Below are 18413 nucleotides of genomic sequence, written 5' to 3'. Positions count from 1 at the left end.
CTTGTGGAGTTACCTTTCAAAGTGGAGAAGTGAGGCCTGAGGGACTGAATGGAAACCACATTGGTTTTAGTGGTAAGAGATATTGCCAAGAAGGAAAGGAGGAGTGGATGAGGAGTCATGTTGATCCTTTGCCTAGGACTTAAAAAATGCCATAAAATATTTTTATAAATTATCTGGAAAATCACAGGGAAGGGAAAACAGAACTGATTTTTCCTTCAAGGGTAAATTAAGCTAAAAGGGTCATTTGGGATTGGATAAAATTATGTAAACCCACAGAATTTTTATTTGTTTTAATTTACTTTTTGACAGCTATCCAATTCCTACTTCAGATACAGAAGAACTTTATCCTGGACCTCAAAATAGTATGGATTTAATTAATAGCTCAATACACATTAGACATAAGGATTATTTTTCTTGCCTGCTAATTAGTTGCTTTTCATTGAGAATAGGAAGTATCTATTTCCTTTAATACATATGTAGGTGGGTTAGAATATATCAGAAAGTAAATTATTATTTGACCCTGGTTGGCTGTGAAACATAATGTCATAGAGACTCAATACTGGCACTCAAAAAGTAGTAGAATTTTTTTATGTTATTTTCAGTGTGTTTGTAAAACCACCCTATGATTTCCTTAACTTGTAGTCTCTTTAATTAGTACATTCATTAACATTCTTGAATTTTTTGGTGCTTTTTAAAAGTCATGGGCCACTGATATTTTCTAATTCTGAGGCAGACATTTTTTTTTTCACTGTGGTCTTTAATGCTTTGTTGCCTTTGAAATGTATAGTGTCTCTTCAGCAGAAAGAAAGGGTATTGTCTTAACATTAACAGTTTGTTTCTTCCTTCAGCCAAGAACCTACTGTTCCTTTGAAGATGACTTGATTGTCCTCCACAAAGTGGGCTGAAATCCTTTCCTGTTGTTATTTTCTGCCCATTCCAGTAGTGAGTATAACAAGTCAGGAACTTGGGATGGGCTAGGGGTTTAGCTCAGTGGTACAGCACTTGCGTAGCATGCACAAGACCTTGGATTCAATCCTCAGCACCACAAAATAAGACAGAAACAATTTCCTAGTGCCAGTACTTGCTAGGTTTCTCAGTGTGGCAACACAAAAATGGAAGACTCTGTTGTATCTTGAAGAACCAAATTTAAGGCTTCTACTTAAGTACTGGGTTGAGTGATTCAAACTGCAAGCACAACAGGGGCTCAGAGGATAGAAAGGGTGAAAAACCCAAGATCAGAATCGTTTACTTGAAATTATTTACCAGAGTGCTTATTTATAACTTGAAAGGTCCAAGTAGCACAGTCAAATTTGTGACAAGATGAAAAACCTGACACAAGAGCTCAGTGTTCACATGGAAATAGTAGACTAAATAGTAGGTTGCTCTGATCCCGCTGTGATATTGAAAATGCCACTTTTACTTGTTATGTATTATGATTCTGAATTCTTTTATATGTAAAACCCGGCGGTCACCTGACATGCTATTAGGCAATTACCATTTCTTTGATTGTGTAAGTCCCTGGCTTGATAAAGTACACATCATTATAGTTCAGGAATGCTCTATTCTTTTCCTCTTACACCCAAGCACCTCCTCCGTGGCATGCACAGTTTGTCAGGGGTAGGGAAATAAAGTTGGTAAGAGTAATCACATGCTGCCTGCTGAGAAGAAGAGTGAGTTTTATTTACAGCACAGCACTCTGGTTTGGCTTTAAGAGAATTACATCAACTAAAAATTATACATAATAGACTTGGCAGGAACACAAGGTGGTGGTCAGGCCTGATTTTATCAAATAGAAATACTTGGAAAGTGATATTGCCAGGGCTTTGCTTACTCAGATTTATAACAGGTGTCCACAGGATGGTAATCCTCACTGATCCTCAACTGCTTCTTAAATGCTCAGGTTTTGAGCTAGAGACATCCTGTGGCTCCTGACAAAAAGCATTATGCTAATTAAGATCTAGCCAAGTCTTCTGATCTAAGAGAAGTCAGAACCTCAAAGAAAATCCTCTTCTGAATTCATTCTTTCATTGTATTAGCCTCGCTATAAATTTTAGAGAAAATTTTGGACTCCATATATAGATCAGGTTAGATGAAAAATAGAAGACTAATAGAATTAGCCAGAAAAAGACTCTTGGGGGAAAAAATGTTCAATAACATATGAAATCATTAGTGTTGTTTGCATTTAGTTTTAATTTTGCATTATTTACTGTAGCAAGAAATTACCTGCTTGCCTAGTTATTTTTTCTTGAGGTTGTGACTTTGACAAAGACAAGGAATTTCACTTATTACTATCCATATTGCCAGTACCAGGTGCAATTCTTATCCTGTATTATATACTGAGGAAATATTGGGTAATGATGCTAATCAAAAAAATTTTCAGTAACAGAATTTCTCAATAACACAAAAACATCAAGGAAAACAACATCAATAGGTGGAGACTGCAAGTTTTTAAGGTATGATGTTGTCTGAGCAAAACAAGAGCTGATATTCCAAGTTGGCACTGACGTGTGTGTGTGTGTGTGTGTGTGTGTGTGTGTGTGTTGTGTGTGTGTGTGTGTGTGTGTGTGTGTGTGTGTGTGTATGGTGCTGGGAATTGAACCCAGAGGTGCTGTACCACTGAGCTACATCCCCAGCCCTTCTTATTTTTTATTTTGAGACAGGGTCTCATTAAGTTGCTTAGGCCTTTAACTTGGAGTACAGCAGAATAGAGTAGCTGGGATCACACACCATGCCCTGACTCATTTTTAAACTAGAAATGTAAAATAAAGTAGCAGTATTGGGGGCTAATGAGTCATTCTTCTCCTTCCTTTACATACCAGTAAGCAGGTTGTTTTAGTCAGCTTTTTCACTACTGTTACTAAAGGATCTGACCAGAACAACTGTAGGGAGGAAAATTTTATTTGAGGGCTTACAGTTTGAGAGGCCTTAGACCATAGAAGACCAGCTCTATTTCTCAGGGTTTGGGGTGAAGCTGAACATCATGGTGGGAGAGGAGAGTGTGGCAGAGGGAAGCAGCAACTCCATTCTCCAGGTACAAATATATACCCCAAACCATGCCCCAATTCCCACTCCCTCCAGTAACACCCTCCCACTTCAGGATTAACTCACTGATTAGCCTAAAGTTATAGACACCTCACATCCAAACTATAAAACAGGTATTATCTAGGATTCCTCTCAGAGTTATCATTTGAGCAATTTTTCTACCATGTTATATGCATTTATATTTAACAACATAATTTTGCTATTTGGTCAGTGTTTTCTAAACTTTGGAGGTAATAATGATGAAAATAAACTTACAACTATTAAGAAGACATTTTTGTAAGAAAAAAAATGTAGCCAGGGGTAGAAAGTTGATGTAACTATACATGAGAAAGGGTGTTCAATGGAAAATCATTCAATTTATTGATTTTTTGCTGAATTTTCCATTTAAAGATCTCATAATTATATTAGTTATATATGAAAAATGGTCTAATCTAAGGATGTAATTAAATTCATGGCTAAAGTCCACATATACCTCTAAATTGATAAAATTAACTTTCATTTTTAGATTTTAATATATAGTTTATATAAACATCCTCACTGTAATATGGAACATCTAAACAGTATATTACATGTTTGGGGGATTAGGAATGTATCTCTCCCATTTAAAAATATACTCCTTAATACAAGTATTCAATTTTCACAAATTATTTGCATGCCCATGAAGCTACTTCTACTAACAAGGTTGTATTATAAATAGAATTGGTGAAAAAATATTTCCCATAGGTGATATTCACATAAGTAGTAAATGGCAGAAATAGGATTTGAACTCTACAATCTTGTTTAGAGGGAGAATACATCTTTCCTTTTTATAAAAGTCTAAATATTGTATAAACTTTTTAAAAAAGAGATAAAGGTTAGTTTCATGACCACCACATCTAATCCTAGTCCACTTCTTGATTTTCCTCAAAGATGATTAATGACCTCTCTGGCATATATTCTTCCAGTCCTGTTCTGTGCTTTTACATTATGTTCATAATACTCCTAGAGATTACATAATATGTATTTTATAAATTTTATGTATAAAAAAGTAATAATGATTTGTTATTTTGAAACAATTTTAACTTCATATATTTTATATATACTTCCTCATTTACATATTTAATTCTACATCCTTCTAACAAACTATATGGCATTTTTCAATATGACCACATTTTAAAAAATTTAGATAGTTTTTTCTTAATGAATAATACCATAATTTGGGGAAGAGAAGATGAATGCATATGGTAATTTCATGATTTCTGTTAATTTCTCAATTTCTTATCTGTAATTGAGCATTGATATTATTGCCTACCCTGCCATGTATCTGCATATCCATGTCTATAGTTTCAAAAGTGTGAAATATATATATATATATATTAGGTTATAGTCTCATTGCACAACTCAATTTATCATTAATCTATGGGGAATACGGTGATGTAGATACCGTGGAAAGGATTTTACCTAAGAATATGTGATATGGTGAGAATAAAAGGCACAAATGTAAAACACTCAGAAAAAAATGATTACGTGGTCAGAGTTCTAGGAAAGATGCAAAATTCAACTGGATCATAATGGAGAAAGAGTATTCAATGAAGAGAGGCTGTGGAGTGCTCCTGAGAGGCAAACATTGGAGATACGTTTGTTAGAGTAAAGGGTAAGAGAGCTGACTGTTCAAATACCCTCTTGTATAAATTGGACTTTGATGCTTTGCTCAAGCTGGCATTCTAGTGAAGATGAGTCTTTCTGGCATGAAAAGATTTCTAGAGCATGACTAAGTAATTTGAAAGTTCCCATTTCATGTCAGCATCGTGCTGGCAAATCAAACATTCAACTATAATACTGGTCAATTCAAAGAATCTTCAGATAAGCAAAAGGGAGATTTGATGTCATGTTCCAGAAAACGGAAGACACACCCAGGTGCACAGTAGGACTTCTGGAAGATAAAAGTAAGTCAGTGTCTGGGGAAACCTTGTATAGTGCTCAAATTCAGAATGAGGTGCCTAGAGGGTGTTTCAGGCCACACCATAAAGAGGAGGGATTTTAAAGACAATGAGAGTAATTCAAACCAAGGTTGTGAATTGGGGAAATTAATAACTTGTCATTGAATAGGTAGAATGCTTTAGGATATGTTTTGGGGTGATGGATGAGAGGAAGAAGAAAGAAAGCACAGAGGGTGAGAATGCTACAGTACACTGTGACTTTGAATGCCAATTTGAGTTCTGATTTTAATGACATAGGGTGAGGTATGAAAGATTTCTTCCATGATGCCTGCCTGATCAACTCTCTCCTTTAAAGAAACCTCTTCTAGGACCTGGGAGTAGATTAAAGGAGAAAAGATAGGAGAAGACAAGGACAGTTGCAACAAAGCAGGAAATAGAACTGTGCTTTTCACAAGAATAGTATCAGGGAAAAGGAGCACTGGAAAAATTTAAGAGACAGTATAGAAACTGACAAATTTTCAGCTGACTTTATATGGGCAGGAGGGAAAGTAAGAAATCAAAGAGGGTAATAATCACCTCAGTGAAATTACTTTCCAATTAGTTATGTATAAGGCACTATGCTAACATTGATAGATAAATAGGTAGATATTAGATAGATGATACATAGATATATATAGATGCATGTATGTATAAAAATACATTCATATCTATAAATAAGTATTTTATCTGATTCTATATAACTTCTTGTCATGCCCTTTTTACCCTGAAGGAAACTGAATCTCAAAATGGTAAACAACTTGCTGAAAGCCATGATCAAAACACTTGGCCCAGGTTCTTAACCATCATAGTTGTATTAAGACACTCTGATGTCACATATTCATACATAAAGATGTAAATGTTTATAGAATATTTTCCTACTTAATGATTTCATTTTAGAAATTCTTTCAAACTTTGTTGGCTTATGTGCATATGCATATATTTGTAAGCATGTTCTTATGTCTCAAAATGTTTTCCTATTTTCATAGCTACCAACTTTCAGAAACATGATAAAAATATAAAGTGCTAAAAAGAGGCTATCTGACAATCTTTTTGGTTTACTGTTTCCTTGATGCATGAAATCCTTTTGCCAGCTTTTTTCAAAGAAGTGGAAAAAAATAACAATAATGCAATTTCCTAAAATCCCTTTAGTATTTGGAAATGAAAGTCCAGTTCCAGATAATGAAGTTGAGCATGGTGAAATTTAAATTCTATACAAAAAAGTTACATTAACTCACAGTTATTTATTGTAATAAAGGAGAGGGATCCCTGGATAATTGAACTTCATAGATAATTGAAAAACTGCATTTAGCAGTACTTTTCAACTTCAATCCATATCAAATTTTTTATTGGCATTGTAATCAAATAGCAAAACTTTCTCATTTAAATTTCACTTCCTCTCCTTTTTCTTCTCACTGAATAGGAAGGAAATGACTAAATTAACGAAAAGCACAAGCCACAAGATACCTGGTTCTTGTCTGCTGGTAGGTCAGAACCTAGATGGCTAAAGCACTGATAGTATGTAAAACCAAAAGCTTTGAAATATACTAATGAGGGAAACATTGGATATTTTGTTAACTAGAGGAATGCATTTTAACTGGTTTTATGTTATCAGTAGAAGCTGAGCTTTATAATATTTTGAGTTGGAAAAAATTAGTTTTCACATTGACCTTCATATTGGCTTTTGATTAGGCAACATGGTTCTGTGAACATATATCAGTGTAAAACCTGTCACTTATTATTTGCTTAGTTTGTTAAAGTATTTATATTTCAGTGTGGGTATAACAGGGTAATGAAATTTATAGTAAATCATCAAATGGATATTATGCTTTGTGCAGCTCATTAAGAGATGTAAGCTATGTTTACAATACTGATTTTTCTTGGTATTGTTTTTTAGTAACTCTAGCACTTCACTAAATCATGCAATATTTATTTAGCAACTAGTATATTCCTGGTAGTAGAATTATGCATGATAAAGTCTCTGCTTGACCCAATTTAATGTAACATGTGTGGGTCTTGTGATATGGGTAAACTAAGGGTACTAAGGCTGACCTGGAGGTGAAGCATTCCTGAAATAATGTGTTTAAAATTGATTAGCATTGGGCTGGGATTGTGGCTCAGTGGTAGAGTGCTCACCCAGCGCATGCAGGACCCAGGTTTGATTCTCAACACCACATAAAAATAAAGATATTGTGTTGTGTCCATCTACAAAAACGATTCTCTCTCTCTCTCTCTCTTTAAAAAAATCGATTAGCATAATACACATGATTATCCAAAGTTGTTTTTATAAAATTGTTTGCACAGGCAGTTGCTTCAAATGAAAACCTAGATAACAATACAAATTTAGAAAGTAATGACATCCTTTGATTGAAGCATGGGTGGCATGTTGGAGACTTGTTTTTTTTCTTCAGCTTTCCATCCTTCTTTCACTCCATTTTCCCTCAGATCAAAATGGGTTGGGTTGTGGAGGGTAAAATGGCACTAAAGTAACCACCTACCAGATGATTAGCATTAGCCCAAGATCAGATTTGTTCCAGTCTCCCATCATCTGCATGTTGTGTATGTCATTTGTTCCTTACTGTATATGATGAGCTTATACAGACCTAGAGCTGCTTGAGTTTTTCTCTGCTGTTGTTCCTACCAGCTGATCAAGAAGCTGATCTTTCATTGGTTTACTCATTCATTCATCTCATCAGCATTATTGAATATGTGATACACTAGACTCTGCAAAACATAGGGGTTATGGAGTCATGTAAGACAATTATATTTTAACAATGCTATTAAGGTATGCTTTCCATAATACAGATTCATCCATTTTAAGTACAATTCTGTAATATTAACAAATTTACAAGAGTTTTGAGATCATCATCAAAATTTTAGTTTCAAGCAGTTCCATCACACCAAAATGATCCCTTGTGCCCATTTACAGTCTATCTCCATGACCTTTCAAATCCCAGGCAGTGACTGATCTACTTTATGTCTTTATAAGTTTGCCTTATAAATGGATTTATGGGATATGTAATCTATTACCTTTGACTTCTTTCACTTAGCATAATGTGTTTGAGGCTTATCTGGGTTGAGCCATGAGTTGGAAGTTTCTTCCTTTTACATGATTAACAACATTTTATTTTATGGTTATACTACATTTTGTTTATTCATTAAGACCATCATATTTTATTATTAAAATAAGCTAAAATTTTACTATTGTCTACAGATACAATCTGTTTCATATTTCCAAATTCTTTAAGAGATTAGAAAGTTGCTAAACATATTTGCTATTTAAGTCAGACTTTGGGGATATAGACTCTTAAGAGAAATACAGGTACAAACTGATTAAGAAACAGAGAATTATTTGATCCAGAGTTGCAACTCCAGAGACACAAACCTTAGGCAGTCTGAAACATGCTCTAGGGTACAGATTTCACATAAGTTTGAAGGGCAGAAACCATGAGTGGGGAGGGAGCTCCATTATTTGTTTTCAAGAATTTAGATTGGTGCAGGCAAGGTAGCTAGCTATTTTGTAAGAAAGGAATGGGTAATTTAAACATATATTTCAAGTAGTTTACTAGAAAGGAAAAAGAAAAGGGCAAGAACACAAAATTCTTGGGTGAGATGACCCTGTTGACCACGTGTAAAATTGGAATATCCTGCTCTACTGAAAACTAGAGCTCTAAGCATGTAAACCACGGGATGCCGCAAGTTGTACAAGGGCAAAAGTTTATTTGGAGCTTGAAGCCTAGTCTCTCATGTTCCTTGATTGAACCCACCAACTTGGAGCTGTAACAGAATCCTTGCTTGAACTGGTTAAAGGAAAGCATGTGACTAGTGGATCCTGGTACGACTGTTGATAGCTTCAAGACCAGCAGGGGTTCCATATCTAGAATGGCAGCATGGAGAGCTCCGTGGAACTGCTCTTCAGGGTAAGGTGTATATGTATGTATGTATTTATAGATGTATGAATATCCCTATCTCTATATGTGCACATACATACATTTATGGATATGTATTTTGTGCATACAAACACTTTTTTAAATCTCTGGAAATTGTCCTAAAGGCATATAGCATATATAGGAAGAAAAACTTTTCTGGAAGTTGAGTGACATCCCTTCACCTTCCCCACAATCTCATCTTGACAGCAGCTCTACCACTCTGGGTGGACATAGCCAAGGAAACAGAGTTTCTTCTTCCCTCAGGTCCCAGTCAAGGGCACTGCATCTTATAGGAGGAACCAGTCCTTTTGATACCCTCCAAGTCAGAGTTGCGGAGGATAAACTGTTGGATGAGTTGACAGGGGCCTTCTCTACTAGTCTCTACTCTGAGGGCATATGCTCTACCAGGCATGACAAACCATGAACACTGGACTCCTCATCATCTCTACCCTAGTTCACTAGGTCAGACTGAAAAGCTATCAGAAGCCAGCTGAGAACAGAAGTTATGGGCCCCACCCATCTTTAGGTCTATAGTAGTGATCCAAAGATGTTCAAGGGAAGAAATAGTAAACACAGAGAACCCCAGAGCTTTCACCAAAGGAATTACTTCTATTTAAAATAGAGTGTGGGTAATTTCAAGAGTAAGGAATATTCCCCAAACAACAGAGATTTGAGTGATAAACAATTAAGAGGAGGCTATAAACTCTAGTGGAGAAGCTAGCCAAACTGCAGGCCAGCTCTTTTATCAAGACAACCAGGGAGATGGCTAAGAAATGTTCTCTTAGAGCAAAAATTAACCTCCAAGTCTGGCCTCAAAGTCTACTCCTGTTCAAATTTAATTGGACCATAATATAGAGGAATTTATTCCCCAGGACATAAATAGTGAAGACTAACATCCGGGTGTGATACCAATAGAGGCAGAGAGCCTAACACTGAGATCATGAAAAGAGACAGAAGGCCCTGTTAAAACAACTGCTGTCCCATGAAGATTGTGCAGAAACCCAACTCTAAACCCAAGAAGATGTGAACTCAAGCTTCATACAGCAGGAAGAAGAGGCTTCCGTGGAAAAGTTTTAGCCAAGTCATTGCACAAATAAAGAAGCAAACAACAATAAAATCAAGCTCTGGAAAGGCAGATTAAAACCAATATGTATAGAGTTGTGGCATTAATTTACCTAAAATGTGCAGTTTTCAAGAAAAAAAAATGAGAAGCCAAACACAACTCAAATACAGAGGAAAAGGCAGACACAAAAGTATTGCTTATGAATGGGGTTAGAGGTCTGATTGAGACAAACAGTCATCCCTCGACAGAATTCGCTCATTTGGCTGGAGCAGAAAGACTCTGAGCAAAGGCTCAGAGCTTGAGGTTCCTGACTCACAGCTTCTGGAGAGAGACCAGAGGGACAGCAGAGATAAGAACTATCTGTGGACAGCAAGGAGCTACAATATGTTCGGTAGCCTGGTGATCTTTCAAAAGTAGTTTTTAATACTTTGATGTGTTAACATGTATATATTGTGATATAAAGGGATAAAATCGATGGAAAAATAAAATAGGGGCCACCTTTTTTTCTAAGTGATATGTGGAATACTAAATTGAAACATTATGAGCTAGATTATATTTAATGATTCAAAAATACATTATCTTAAATCCTTATAGTTTATTATTATGCAATGAAACCCAGATATTTTTCTGCCTTATATCAAGAATACAAAACTCACTTTATAAGGTAATTTTCCACTTAAACTGATTTTTCATCTTTCCTGCCAAGTGATTTCTTTTTTCAATTTTCTTTACTACTTTAGATATTTACAGGATGCTTCAATCATCTTGGATATTTGGTAGATCTGTTATAATATAGTTATTGTAGGGCAATATTGTATTGTATAAGATTATATCCAATAAAATAAATGATTTGATGCTATATATAGTGACCATCCTTCTGAAACCCTTTGATATATGAGCTTCCTCTGTATTTGAAAGTTTGTGATGAGAATACAAGATATCAGCTAATAAATTGATACAGAAGTTCCAAGAACACAAATTCAAAGATAGATTTTAAATTTCTATAAATGACCAAATTGATAATTAAATAAAAACACGAAAGATGTTCATTTAGAAATAGAAGCAAGTAAGTTCTAAGGTGGTCACAAATGTTACTGAAGAGAGGCATGTAAGTTTTTGTAGTACCAGCACACATGTAAAACTGTCTCCTCTATGTACATGTGATAAACATGATTAGAAATTCTTCCATAACAGAATTATAACATTATTTGAAAATATTGTGGATCAATTCAATGAATCATGTTAATTACTTCTGAACTCAAAACAGAAAAATTTTCAAGCAAGATGCAATTATCCTTTAAGTTCCTATCTTTTCTCTCTGTGTGTCTCTTTTTTAAATCATAGCGATCTATACTACAAAGGTTAAAGATTTTAAATATTTAGCAAAATGTACCTTTTAACCTTCTCTCCCTCAGAAGGCAATCCAGACTATTTAATTCATTAAATTAATCCTTTGTGGCCACAGCAGAATACAAATTCCATTGCTTTAGCATGCAAATGATGCTATTAATGTGTGGAAATATACAGCATAAAGTCATTTACTTGTCCAAATGAATTTTGTTCTGATGCCTGCAATGTATTTCATATATAAGCAATGAAGATTAAAAGCAATGTAAAATTTAATCTGACAGAAATTGCCAAACACTGGTTTTGTTTTTATAAATAAAAATTGTTTAAAAATTGTTTTGAGAAGACTATGGCGCTTAGTTTTTGGCATAAAATTGAAATGGACTGTGCATTTTGAGCATTTTTCATGTTTAATGGACTTGAAACCTTTAGGATAAGAACTTTGAGTGGCTGGAATGTGATGTGATCTATTCATAGATATTTCAGATCATAAATATGTACTCAGCTTCAAAGAGTGTGGTTTTCTTAAAAATAAATTTTTTTCTTTTAGAACAGATTTCAATTTACAGAAATATTTCCAAAGAAAAAAAGAAAAGCAGAGAGGGTCTAACACACTCCTATTCCCTCTATTACTAATAACAGGACGTAACAAAGTGTGTCTGGGATACCACATTATGTGTAGTCATCGTAGTCATCGTATCTCCTCAAGCTTCTGCTCATTGGGAGGAGTTTTCAAATTTTGATTATTTTTGACGACCTTGGTAATGCTGTGGATTACTGGTCCTGTGTTTTGTAGAATGTCATCAGTTGAGATTGGTTCAATGTGCTTCTCATGATGACAGTGTGGATATAGTGAAACGCCATCCTCATCACATCAGATCAAGGGTCCATGCCATCAGTTTGGCTTAACATTGCTGATGTTCATCTTGACCACAGGGCTTGGGTAGTGTTTGTCAGGCTTCTCTGCTATAAAGTTATTCCTTCTCCCCCTTTCCAAACTATGCCCTTCAGAAGAAAGTTATCAGATACAGCTCAGATATAAAGGGTAGGAAGTAATACCTAACTTCTTAAGGGTAAAGTACCTAAATATTTAGAATAATTCTGCTTCAGGATTTGCCTGTTCTCCCCTGTTTATTTATTTATTTGATCATATTTATATCAGTATACCTCAACAGATATTTATTTTCTACTTTGGGCTATAATTTAATACTTTATCTCCAGTTTTGTTGATCCAATGACTTTAGCTCTGTCCATTAGAGATCTCTTTCAGTTGACTCCTTAGCCTCTTCAACAAAACCCTGTTTGTTTTTGAGCATTTTTTTTTTTTGTAGTTTTTTGGCACTGCAAGATTCTCTAGATTCTTTTCTATCCCATTCCTAGAATTTAATCTTTTCTCAAAGAACCTTTTTTTTTTTTAATTGGATAATGGTATTAAAAACCAAGATCTGTGCGCTAAGTGTGTTCATTCTTACTAGGTTCTTGATGTTTCAAAGTCTTCTAAGTTGGTGGCACAAGATGTATGTGTGTTTGCATACTAACATATCTATCTATTATCTATCAATGTATCTTCTGTCTATATCTCCATCTATATCTGTGTTAAACTAAGCATGTGTTCATTTTCTTTCTAACTCTACTCTGATTACCACATGAGTCATTCCAAGCTTCTTCCTTTGCCTATGGTCCTATTCCACCAGTGAGAAATGTGTTTCCCACCCTCTTCTTCTGTCCATTTGCTTAATCAGTTGCACTATTCTTGCACAAGGCTTTCAGAATTGCTAAGCCATGTATTGGAGGGAGATAGATTTTCTATATAGAGAACAGGGCTGCGTATTATTGCTTTGGTCTCTAGTCATAAATTCTACTAATTTCCAAAATTTTTTAGGTTAGAATCTTTTTATAAGTCCATCTGTTTATTCTGGCACCATTTGATGAAAAGACTTTCCTTTCTCCAATGAATTGGTCTTATGCCTTTGTCAAATATCATTTGAGTATATTTGGGTAGATCTATTTCTAGGCTGTCTATTGTCTTCCACTGGCCCTTATGCCTTTTCCCCCCACCAATACCTTGATATCTTGACTACTATATGGAGTCTGAATAATCAAGTAAACTAGGTCCTCCAAGTTTGTGCTTTTTCAGCTTTGAGCTGGCTATTCTAGTTCTTTCTCTATTCCATATACACTTCAAAATCATTTTTGTTGACATACATAAAATAGCTTGCTGGGATTTTATTGGAATTATCTTAAATCTATAGATCAACTTGAGGAATTGACATCTGAGCAATATTCTTTCAATCCTCAAATATAATATCTCTTATTTAGATAATCTTTGATTTTTTTTCTTCCATCAATATTTTGGAGTTTTTTCATATCATTTCTAGCTTATTCTATTAATTTATATCATAAGTATTTCAGTTTTGTGGTGCTATTCTAAATGGTATTATTTTAAATTCCAAATTTCTGTTTTTGTTGATAAAACACAATAATTAATCTTGTCTTTAGCAATCTGACTCCTGTGACCTTGCTATAATTTCTTAACATTTTCAGGAGTCATTTTGAAATCAATGTTTTGTATTTCTCCAGTGACAAATATGTTATTTATAATTAGAGACATTTTTTGTTTGTTTTGCATTATGTAGTCTTTGATTTCCTTTTTCTGGTATGCTGAATGGGTTTCAAGTGTGACACTAAATAGGAATGATAAGAAAGGAACTCTAGGGTTGGGGATGTGGCTCAATCAGTAACGTGCTCACCTGGCATGTGCGGGGCGCTGGGTTCGATCCTCAGCACCACATAAAAATAAAATAAAGATGTTATGTCCACCGAAAACTGAAAAATAAATATTAAAAAATTTCTCTCTCTCTCTCTCTCTCTCTCTCTCTCTCTCTCTTAAAAAGAAAAAAAAGAAAGGAACTCTGGATGGGTTGGAGGGAAAGGGAAGGGACATGAAGTTATTAATGATGGTGGAATGTGATGATCATTATTATCCAAAGTGCAGGTATGAAGACATGAATACATATTTTGTATACAACCAGAGAAATGAAAAATTGTGCTTTGTATGTGTAATAAGAATTGTATTGCATTCCGCTGTCATACGTAAATTAAAAAAAAAAAAACAAGATTCAAAAAAAAAAAGCACATCTTTTCCATGTGTTCCTGATCGTAGCAGGAAGAAAGGGTCTGGCTTCTCAGTATTAAATATTTCATTAACTATGAGTTTTTATATGTGGTTATCTAGTTGAAAAGTTGCCCATCATACCTGTTTGCTAAAGGTTTTATAACAATTGTTGAATTATTCATACGCATTAATGCATCAACTGATATGTTCACATGATTTTTCTTCACTAGTGAATTTATATGGTGGATTTCAGGGCTTAGTTTGTGTGTATTGAAATAGGTTTGCTTACCTAGAACAATTCTTATTTTATCATGATGTAATTTCACAAAATGACTATAAGTTTTATTAATATTTTCCTCAGGTGCTCAAATGGTAAAATCTACAGCCTGATAAAGGCCCAGGTTTCAAATGATTTCAATGAGTTTTTGGTAGTTTTTCATTATTACAAAGTCTTTATCTGGTTTTAATGTTAAGGTAATGAAGACTACATAGAATGATTTAGGAATTATTCCCTCTGCTAGAACAGATTGTGAATATATGGAATTATTTCACTCTTAAAATTTGCTACATTTTACAAATAAAAACTTATCAGCTTGATGTTTATTACTTGGGGAAGAATATTTGTTACTGATTCAATTTATTTAAAAGACATTGCTATTTAGATTATCTATTTCTTATTTAGTAAATTTTCCTAGTTTGAATCTTTCAAAGAATTGATAATTTTTCAAATCTGTGTGCATAAACTTTTAGTATTGTTCTTTTAATATCCATGGAGTTGGTAGTGATGACTCCCTCCTTCACATTGGAGAGAGACAATTTGTATCTTTTAGTTTTCTTGTTTATTCTACCTATGGATTGATTAATTTTCTTAATATTTTTGAAGACAAGTTTTTGTTCGGTCGATATTCCCTGTTGGTTTTCTGTTTTTATTTTGTTGAATTCTGCATTGTATTTCATTTATTTTTTTCTACTGCTATTTATTTATTTAGTCACTTTGTGTGTGTATGTGTAGTTTAGTCTACTTTCACTAATTTCGTTAGGCAGAACCTTATTGATTTTAGGTCTTTCTTCCTATGTACTTAATGCTATGAACATCCCTCTAAGTCGCAGTCACTTGATGGGATCATGTTTTTGACTGTGACCTTCACATGAATTTTTTCTTGCATAGCTTTTCTCACCTGCATCCCTACCTCCACACCAGTCAGACAACCTGGAAGAAGCTGGGGTGAAAGGCATGGGGTCTGGAACAAGGCTCTGGAAAGCCTTTCCTTCTGGAAAGTGGGCTTTGTTATGGGGAAGACTCTTCATACAGTTTTACTGGGATTACTGCGTCTTCACCTTACTAGAGCAAGAAGGAGGATCTTTCTCAGATTTTCATGTGAAAATATGACCGAATTCTAGGTTAAAAAAAAATCTCATGAAAATGTGAGGACTTTAGCTTCTACTTAGCCCCCTGCTATTTCTACTAGTTGATGGCTCCAGTGCTTCTGCTACAAATAAAGAGATGCTACCTGTGACTTTATGGAGTCACTTGTTTCTCAAATTTGGGGATGGCTATTTTCCTCCACAAACATTCTGTCTGATGAATCCAAGAAATGTCATTAATTTTTCATTATGTTAAGATTTTTCTTGTTTCTTTTAAGAATTTTTAAAAGTTGGACCTAAAATCTGACATCTCTAATATGTTTTTAAAGTAATGTAATTTCACAAAATGACTATAAGTTTTATTAATATTTTCCTCAGGTACTCAAATGGTAAAATCTACAGCCTGATAAAGGCCCAGGTTTCAAATCTGTGATAAATTCTCACCTTGACCTGGGCTTCAATGGAGAGGAACCGTAGGCTCAGTGTTCACCTTCAATACCCGAGACCTTCCCTTCAGCACTTCTGAAATACAATTTTGAGTTCTGTGTTAGATACATATTAAATATTTTTTGAAAAGATTTGAAATAACTTTAGCTAATGCATTGCTTTTCAAATGATATTAGATTTGTAAGATGCAATTAATTAAAGAAGAAATATTTTCAAAGAGCTTCACTTTAATTGGAAAAATAAACGACTTTTGGGAATAGAAATATTTAAGAAATATAATTTCCATCTAAAAATATAGTAGGTTTTTGATAAAGTTATGGCTTAAAACATACTTCAATTATTTCAAATTTTTATTTCTAGACCTGGCATATCTAATGCAGGAGCAAAATGAGTTCCATTTCTTTGGCTTCCTATGGTTCAGTTTTCTCCTCTTATAAGATTGTGTTAACAGGGTTCACAATGGGAATCCAGACTTAGATGTGGCTTCAGTTACCCAATAGGCTGATGAACTCTCAGATTTTGTTATTGTGAACACACATCTGGACTGTTATTTACAAAAGGAATAAATATCAAATTTAGTTGTGTGGTATTCAAAAGCATTCTACAATATAACCTCAAGCTGTGCTGCAAAGACATTTCCACTGCTTTTCTTAGGTTGAGATTTAGAGGTTACCAACTGATTTGTGAGAGCAACCTGACACCTTCCTCTCTTCTGGGGAAGCCCCTGAAGAACTGGCATTTATCCTTCCAGGTGTGGGTAATTATACATAAATTCACCTAAAAACTAGAAGATCACCTATTAGCTCAGAGCTATCCTATAGTCACAGGGAATACTGAGATGGAAATTCAACCCTTACTCTTAAAAATCCACAAGTTACTGGGAGACACAGAGATGGAAACAGATAGCTACTCTATACTGAGATATTATGTGAATGGATAATATGAAATCTTCTGTAATTCCTATGTTTATAATAATATGATCATTTTTCTTTGTATATGCTAACCTTATTTTACTTATTTTCTATTAAGATAAATTATTTTCATAAATCTCGTAATTCAATATGTTGTAACATTCATGAAGACAAATAAAATCTCTTATTTATTACTGTATTTCTGTAGCATCTAGTACAGTGATTTGACCAGATAATGGCTATTCAAAAGGATTAAAAATATATCTTTAATATATTACTAATATTTAAAATATTCCTTTAACAAAGTAATCTTATTATAAAAGTCATAACATTTTTTGGAAGCCTTTGTATTTAGGATTAGATAATGTAACTTAAGCATAAGTATTTTATGTGTAGTCACTTGAGTCCTTTTAATTAAGGTTTACAATTTATTATGGAAGCATTATTATAATCTTTAAAAGGAGAAATACAAACTAGTATCTCAAATGTAAAATTCTATTAGATAATATGAAATAAATTTGAACCTGAAGATAATTGTTGGGCATTTATTATGTTTAAAGTTTTGATATACCTGAAAACAGGAAGTCTAATCTGAAATTAATAATAAGACAAATAAAATTCTTTTGGAAATTAGAAATGAACAGATATTGTTAATGTAAATTTTGGTAATTGTTGAATATTTTAAAAGTTTTTTCAAAGTTACATATTTAATCACTAATTTTAAGACACCATTAACATTACCAAGTACAAACTAATGAATGCTCTAACTTATGAGTTTACTGAAGGTATTTCATTTGCATGTACTTTTGTTCAAAGGAAGTTAAATCTAATTGCCTGCTTTGTATTGGTTAAAGATAGTAAATTTAGTGCCGAATATCAAATATACCTACGCAAATTAGCTGCTGCTAAGAGATGATATTCAGCAAAGATTTGGGGTAGAAAAACAAAGAGCAGGAGGAGAAGAGGACAAGTTGCACTCCAGTCAGAGCGGCTTCTTGAAGAACTAAGCAGTTCAGCATAAAGATCACATGCACATAATAACATAGTCCCTATCTTCTTGACTGACAATACTTATGAATGGAGCAGAATTTTTGAAGATGTTTAAGATTTGATAATATAAGCATGTGATATTTTTATAGAATGGAATGGGAAGCCTCATTTTTAATTCATTCATTATCTCATCATATATGTATGAGAAACATACTATGAGCAAGTTGATGTCTTGTGGGAATAGATACA

General features: G+C 34.0%; 1 long non-coding RNA gene across 1 annotated transcript in view; it reads right to left on the bottom strand.

The window, feature by feature from the left end:
- LOC106145328 (uncharacterized) overlaps window positions 1-18413 on the bottom strand; it is a 61738-nt gene that overhangs the window by 4616 nt on the left and 38709 nt on the right. The window contains exon 2 of the long non-coding RNA XR_001230168.4: window positions 16261-16338. This is a non-coding gene — a long non-coding RNA (uncharacterized LOC106145328). The remainder of the gene's footprint in view (window positions 1-16260; window positions 16339-18413) is intronic.

The sequence above is a fragment of the Ictidomys tridecemlineatus genome, chromosome 11 (genome assembly GCF_052094955.1).
Source record: "Ictidomys tridecemlineatus isolate mIctTri1 chromosome 11, mIctTri1.hap1, whole genome shotgun sequence".
Taxonomy (NCBI): Eukaryota; Metazoa; Chordata; class Mammalia; order Rodentia; family Sciuridae; genus Ictidomys; species Ictidomys tridecemlineatus.
This window is presented reverse-complemented; position numbering and strand designations above follow the sequence as displayed.